The sequence below is a fragment of the Barbus barbus genome (assembly GCF_936440315.1).
Source record: "Barbus barbus genome assembly, chromosome: 9".
NCBI classification, from domain to species: domain Eukaryota; kingdom Metazoa; phylum Chordata; class Actinopteri; order Cypriniformes; family Cyprinidae; genus Barbus; species Barbus barbus.
Genome location: NC_136737.1, coordinates 20,878,888 through 20,887,387, shown reverse-complemented (window position 1 = coordinate 20,887,387; position 8,500 = coordinate 20,878,888).

Below are 8,500 nucleotides of genomic sequence, written 5' to 3'. Positions count from 1 at the left end.
ATTAACTGCCGATAAATGAAATAAAGATTTTACTGAAATGGGAAAAGAGACTTTCATATGGATTTTCAGAGTGTTTCTGAGTAGCTGACATGGCAGGTGTGGCATGCTAAATCTATATCTAAAACAATATATATATATATATATATATATATATATATATATATATATATATAAAACAAAGAAAATGGAGCCTATATTTAGGATCATTAAGAGGTTTTTTTTACATTATTTTCAGAAATACATTTTCAACTCAGTTATTATAGTTATATATATTATTATAGTTTATTAAAGCTAAAACCATAAAAAGTTATTTTACTGAAATAAATGTTAACTGAAAATAAATATAATGAATAACTAAAACACAAATAATATAAATAAAAACTATATAGACATTTAAAAATAGTAATAATAAAAAAAATGAAAAAAGACAAAATACACAACAAAGTTACTAAAACTAACTAAAATAATAATTTAAAATAGTAAAAACTACAATATCTCAATACTAAAATAATTGTAATTTTGCATTTTTTGTACTGTAATTAAAAAAAAATTTAATACAAAGATTTTTATTGCAATCTATATATACGTAATCTATATATACGTTTTGTGATTAAATGTGGCATGGACATTCATGACAGATTTCATGAACTTTACTCTTGTTCGTAATTAAAATAGTTTTAAAAAAGTAAATTTGGTGACCGGTTACAGCACCAAAAAATTAACATTTTCCTTAAAACAGTAATATCATTTAAATCTCAAACCTTAATAAAAGAATACTTTCTCAGTGCAGTGCATTGAACTTTTTACCTCTATTGTTCTATTCAAACACATGCACATTATCCAACTGGTTCAAGATTAAACACGCTTTATGCCAGGAACAAGATTTTGGGACCGGACATGTGTCGAATGAGGCAAAGCCGCCCTTTGAACCAGAGCTTAAGGTGTTAGATCAAATGTGTGTTGTGGCTTGTTATCAAGGTTGGCAGAGGAGTTAATCTGTAAACAAAGCGGTTTAACATCAAACTCATACTGTAAAATAAACATGACATAACATCTAGATCATTGTAAGAAAGGACGCTTCCATTCTGAAAATGGGCAGATGGCATGACATGTCTGGGCAGTGTCTTGCACCATATTTATAATTCATGTATAATTATAATGACCTCATACTGGTTTTATGACCACATACTGATTCAGAAACTGCTTGGAATACTTGTACTTGACAAAGTTAATAAAAAAAGATAATTATTTCGGGCCAAATACAAATGCCATTTTGGGAGGAAATGTATAATTCCAATATAGAATTCAAACTGAAACTCTCAAATAAGGAAGAATAAGGTTCCAAAGATGCAAAAGATCTTGATCACGAGACACTGATGGTGGGAGGAGGGGAAGAACAGGATAACGACTGCTAACAGTCAAACTGGAACTTTAGTAAACACAAGATTCTGTCGGTAATGTTAAACCTGGCTCTCCATGCATGCCTCGTTCTCCTTTTCTTTATCTTTTATAAAAGTACTTCATGAAATACCTATGAAAGCCAACATTACATGAACAGTGACCTTATTCAATACCCGTTCCTCATGCTATTGTGCATGATTAATCAGTAGACATTACTTAAATTTAAAAATGTCTTTGTCAACTTTGTGCAATTTCGTCAGATTTTGTAAAAATCCTTAATAAGCTGCTTTAGATAACAGTGTCTCCTACATTAATTGCATGTCAGATAAATGTGTCTAGATTTTGATTTGTCATTGGCAAAAGATATTGTATGTGTTAAAAATGATTAAATAAACAACAAATTAAAATCAAAACAAGCCACAATGGAGACTGCCGCCAAGTAAATCCTAATTAGTTGTACTTTGTTTGCGTATAAAACATTAAAAAAACATATCAATTACAGTCAATAATACTACAGAAAAAAACGGAAAAACTTTACATGTTTTCTAACATGCACACTAAAATGTGCGCTGGACCTTTAAATGCTCCAGGGAGGGTTGGGGTGGATGTTTGTGTTTTGTGGGGGATGGGTTCCTCTCAAAGGCCACTGCTATAGAAACAAATCTGTGACCAACAGTGTAAACTTTGGGTGGAAGAGGTGCACAATCACGTCCTCTTTTCTCTCTCAATGACATGTCATGGCATGCTAACCAGAGGCATGGCAGACTGACTCATAATTGTTTGACTGGCCGATCGAGTTATCAATACAAACTAGCATGTTGCCATGGTTCAGTGTTTTTACACTATCAAAAGTCACTGAATCATCCTGCAATGTAAGTGTGTGCTTTAAAAACAAAGCATTTTAGAAAGTAACCCAACTTTTTTTTCCTTGAAAATGGCTATATGGTTGTTTGGAGATGAAAAATTTATTGATTTAAGCAGTAAGGTACATATTTATGGCTAAAGACTGTAGTTAGCAACTCCCTTAGCTGTGATTACATTGACAATGCAGCATAGCTTAAAATTGTATTACACTAACTGCTTATAAACTGCTGACGATGTATCTTTGGATAAGTGTCTGTCAAAAATAGATGTTGTTGAGCTAAAGTCATTCACATAACGTCATTGACATTTACGTATCTGACAGACACTTTTATCCAAAGGGACTCATTGAAGTCATTGAAGATACATTTTTTTACATTTCATTAGCAGTTAACATTATAAATACGTACATTTTGCTTAAATTATTGACCTTTGTTCACACTGCATAGATGTTGCACTAAAGTCATTGACATCTACATCTAAATTTATATATTTGACAGACACTTTTATGAAAAGTGACTCTCAGACCGCTCAATGAATTTTTAGCAGTTCATTAGCAGTTGGTGCCATCTGAGGCTATGCTACGTGGTGAGTAATCACAGCTAAAGGAGTTGCTAACTACATTCTTTAGCCATAAATATGTACCTTATTGCTGAAATTGGTAATCTTTTCTTATTTGCACTGTGTAGATGTTGTTGCACTGAAGTCATTGATGTTTGCATTATATATGACAGAACTTTTATCCAAATTGACTCATAAGGTGCGTCCAAAATGACACACTGCACTTACACTATGTACTACTCAGCTGTGCAGTGTATGAATTTTATAAGGTTATTTTGTCATTCATCATCATGTCTGATAGCCCTTGCCCTCTCCTTATCATCCGGGTATTTCTAAGTGCAGTTTTTCTTTTTGGAATTTTCAGTGAACGCACTATTTGCACTATTTATACTACAAAACGCCATAAAATAGTACATAAGTACGTGATTTGGGATGCACCTGCAGTGTGTTCAAGCTATGTTTGTAGCAGTTTGTTAGCAGTTATCACTATAGCATTTGATGCTACATCCATTGTGAGTATAATCACAGCTAAAGGAACAGTTACAGTAACTTTTTGTTTGGTTGTTTTTACCCTGCTTAGAAGTTGCTGTGCTAAAGTCATGGACATTTACAATTATGTATCTGACAAACGATTTTACAAAAAAAAAAAAATATATATATATATATACCTCAAAGGTCGTTCAATATACATTTTTAGCAGTTCATTAGAAGTTAGCGCTATAACATTGTAAGAATTATTGTTTATAATTGGGAATAATCACTCATATTTCTCACGGAAGAGAAGAACTTGTTGAATAAAGTCACTATTTTTATTTTCTTTGCGCACAAAAAGTATTCTTGTAGCTTCATAACATTATGGTTGAACCACCGATGTCACGGCTATTTTAACAATGTCCTTACTACCTTTCTGGGTCTTGAACAAGGTAGTTCCTTTGCTGTCTATGGAGGTTCAAAAAGCTGTCAGATTTCATCAAAAAATATCTTAATTTGTGTTCCGAAGATGAACGAAGGTCTTACAAGTTTGGAACGACATGAGGGTGAGTAATAAATGACAGAATTTGCTTTTTGGTTGAACTATCCATTTTTACATTTTTAACTTGCTGAAAAACCCCCCCGCTGGTCTTCCAGCCTGGTCATAGCTGGATTGCAGGCTGGTTTTAGAAGGCTTTTGACCACTTGCTGGCCAGGCTGGTCTTAGCTGACCAACCAGCAGAACACTGACCTGACTAGCTCAAACCAGCCAGCCAACCAGAAATAGCAACCAGCATGACTAGTTTTAGCCGTTTTTATTTTTCTCAGCATGGAAAAATGTACCTTATTGTTTAAATCAATGACTTTTGCATTTTAAGAATATTTTCCTGTGAACGGTTAAAGCTAACTGCTAAAAACGTAGCTTGAATGCACCGTGAATGACTCAACCCAATGACATAGGATAAAAGTGTCGGTCAAATACATAAATGTGAATGACTTTAGCTGAACAACATTCACGCAGCGCAATCACTCAAGGAGTTTTTCTAAAATAGCAACAAAAGCAGCAAACGGAGCAGATAAGGTGAAGGCACGACACATAGGCTGTGAATGTGTGGGCCCATTCCCTTCCCCCGCTGCCAAAGATGCTGCGAGCAGGATTATTCAGCAAGATAATGATATAAGAGAACACTCAATCCCAATCGACTCTCTCCCTCCTGCTGGCTCGCTCTCTTCCTCTTGCACGTAGCTTAATCTCCTAACAGGCCCAAAGGCTGCGCTTCATGTTTTACGCCCCCTCCCTTTCCCTCTATATCCTCTCCTCTCCTTCACATACGTCTCTAACAATAAAGTGCCTCCTACACCCAATATTGAGCAAATCATGCGACAGAAACGGCCCCATTTCATGCCGATGATCTGTCTCAGTCAGCCTGAAGTGGTTTGAGTGCTGGTGTTTGATCAACGGGACTGTTTTAGTCAGAAATGCATCAGCTTTTGAGAGTAAAATGGGGTTTTTCATTGTCAGAGAGGAAGAAATTGTTGACCTTTGGGCATCCCCTCGTAAATATCTTCTTATTAGTAATGATGAACACTGATTAAAAAAAACATTTATGTGACTTTAAATAAAACATAGATATCCAAGAATGCAGGCTTTATACATTACAACAGTACTGTTTTCCTGAAGCTGTGTTGTTTTACAATTATTTATACACAGAAAAAAATCCATAGAAAGAAATGTGTCTTGGCATTGGGCCATATTTTTATAGAACTTATTAATATTTTGAATTAGCTTTTATTTTTAAAATATTCATATAGTTTAATTTGAAATGTAATAGTGTTTATATATATATTAGTATATATTTTTTAAAATATTCATATAGTTTAATTTTTTATTTCAGTTTTAGTTTTAGTCATTTTAGTGCAACATAGCTAGTTATGTTTTAGGTTTTCATATCTCTTTTAGTTTAATTTATAAAAAAAATAATAATAATAATAAAATCTGTAATTTTTCAATTACCAAAAAAAAAAAAAAGAAAAGATTTTAAAATAGTTTCACTAACAATAACACTGTTGACACTGTTGTGTAACAATACCACTGTCGTGTCAACGCTGCTATTTTGGATTCTCCCTCTGTGACTTTGTACCCAGCTGCGGTTATGGTTGATGTCATTTTATGGATGTGATTCTCACTTCTATAAATGAACCACTTTGATTCTAAGAAGACAATCGGGGTGAATCCTTAATATTTCTAGGTGTTTCCCTATAGGCAGTGTTTTAGGGAAGCATCACTGTTGCTGTTTCTCATATTTAGTTTAATTTGGCCTGAGCCATATCTACTGAGCTAAAAACCACATGGTTCCTATAGCAACATGCTAAAAACCTTAAGAACATCTTAGCAGATGCATATAGCAATACTGGTTAGTGGTAACAAACCACAACACAGTGTAGCATTGAGAAAGCAACTTCTACATGGGCAAAACAGTTAAATCATGGCTGGAGAACATTTTCTTTGCATCTGTAAAGTAAATCGACACATTTCAGTGCATTACTGCTCGCTAACTGGTTTTAATGTAAATGGTTTCACTAACAGGCCAGTGTCTGACTCTTCTAATTTCTTCCACAGGAAACAGATGCTTTATTACGATTATCACAGTTATTTAAAGTCAGTCAAAGGAGTACAATTACAATGTCCGCACAGCAAATCAGCATCAATTTAAAGGCACTGAAACACTTTTAAATGCTTACAAACAAACGGGTTGGAAAGTTTACAGTAAAACTGTAAAGAAACACATTTATGAAAGTTTACAGTAAAACCTCAAAAAATTTACATCTTGCTAGATCCTAATTTTTTTGGCGTTGAAATATAGAGAATTTGAGATTTAATAAAAAAAATTAAAAAAAGGAAAATACAATAATACCATTAGTTATAATGCAACATTTCAACTCACAGCCCTCAATTTTTGGCCTTTTCTATCTTTACTAGATTCACTGTCATCACTAATGAATAGCTATTAAATAAAAAGGTAATTATTTGGAAATAAGGTAAAGTAAAATATGACAAAATACAAAGATACTAAATTAAATTCTAACTCGATTCAGTTTTTTACTAAAATTCTATGGTTAAAATATGATTAATCACGAAAACTATGCAAAATAGAAGAATTTTTACTAGTGGTCTCAAACATCTGGAACACACGATTTGCATCTTTAACACAAAAATTCAGTACAACTTTTACAAAATCATCCTTGTGTCTTTTAAGTATAAGCTTTTACATTGAAAACTACACTACAAATACACATGAAACCTACGACTAAAGCTTGAAATGAAGACATTTGCAGCTTTTCTAACAGTTACTGTGCAACAAGATCCACCCTCACCCCTTAACCAACTATATCCCTTTGAGTAAATAAAACTCAGCCTGTTGCAACAAGCATATAAGTCGACACATCCCCTTTCCTTCTTTTTTTATATTTTGCCCCATAGCTCATTTTTGTGTTTGTGTAAAACTAAGGAAGGATGGAAGAGGGGTATTTTGAGTGCAAAAACAGATATTCCTGCTGTCATGCACTAACCTGATTAGCCAAAGCAACAGCCAATCAGAGAGCAGGAAGCCTTTAAAATGGCCGTTGATGACAGCCCCTCATAGTAGCCTTGTCCTATCGTGGAAGACGCTGCTGTTACCCGAGCCCTACGCTTGGATGTGAACAGTAATAGTTTTAGATCCAAACAAGTCCTCTTTGAGAAGTTGGGGGGCAGGACGGGGTGGGATTTGAGGAACAGAGGGAGGAGTGTTTGGGGTGAAAAACACACAAGAGCTTTAAGTATGGAAAAGTACTGAGTTTTGAGCGTTTTTTCATAAGTACACATCATTGCAAAGTCTTACATAATAGCATCTGTTGCTACAGACTGCAGCTATACATCAATCGGTTCATTCCAGCAATGCTAAAGCTAATATTTTGGTGAAAGAATGTTCACAATCCGTGTGTTTATATAAGATACGCAGTCCAAAGCAGCTCGATATGTGTGTAAAACCTCTCAGTTTACACTTGCAGGCCCTGTGTGTCATTTGGGGGAAGGGCTGTTATGCAGGCTAGTCACGTGACTCTGCCTTTTTGAGCTGGCTAAGGCATTAGTAACAGGTAACTGTTGAAGCTATTCCCACTATGAGAGGAATTTACGAAGTAAAATGTAAATATTTCATACCGGCACACATTCTGGTTCCGGCCTGCTCAGAAATTAGCCTCCCTTTGTCATAAAAACAACCAGTGTTCATTCATATCTGTCAAACAACTTGCTAATCTTTTCTAACACATGTTAACTGGTGAAAAAACAAGAAAGATACTTTAAAATTAAAGGATACTGTGCTCAGTTAATGTTAAAATGGAGAATGAAGAACTGTTTTTGGCTTTCCATCCCCCATTCACACATTAGCATTACACTTAGCCTCACAAAATGAGATCAGCTTTGGAAAACAAATGCTGTAAGTAGAACCAAAATGGGCTTTACATAACCATTTTTTAACTTACACAAAGGACTATTTGCCAGCTCTTTAGGAAAACTTTTACTACTGGTGCTTTAACAGATGAAGACACCAAATGCTAACCTGAGGAACAACATAAAAGTTTCTTAATCTGCACAGAATCACATAGCAACTCAGGAATCTTGCACATTTGTGCTAGGAACATTATTCCTCAGATCATATGTTTTGTTGAGGAGAGGCGAGTTATTCATTTACCTAGTGATTACACTTGCGTTTTTAGCAAAGCAGGCAAAAACTCCCACAAACATACATTGAGGGATGAACTTGAGCAATATTTAGAAACCAGAATCCTGCTAAAAAAAACAATAGAAGCCCAATAGAAACCATCACAGAAATTCCATTCCATTAAATACCATTATAAACCATTAGCTTTTTCCAGTAAAACCATTACAAAATTCCAAAATTTAACATCCCACCAATAGAATCCATTACATACCAGTAGACACCATTATAGTTTCCATTAAAACCAATACAATTCCCATTATAACCATTAAATCCATTACATTTTCTATTGTGTTTTGGGCAGGGTTCTATTGTTTTTTTCAGGATAATACTCTTTTAAAACCCATAGCGACATGTTAACTACCACATTTAACATCCTAGCTTTAGCAGCATGCTAAAAATCACTCAAAACATCTTAACATGATGACAGAGCGCCTTCTATTTTA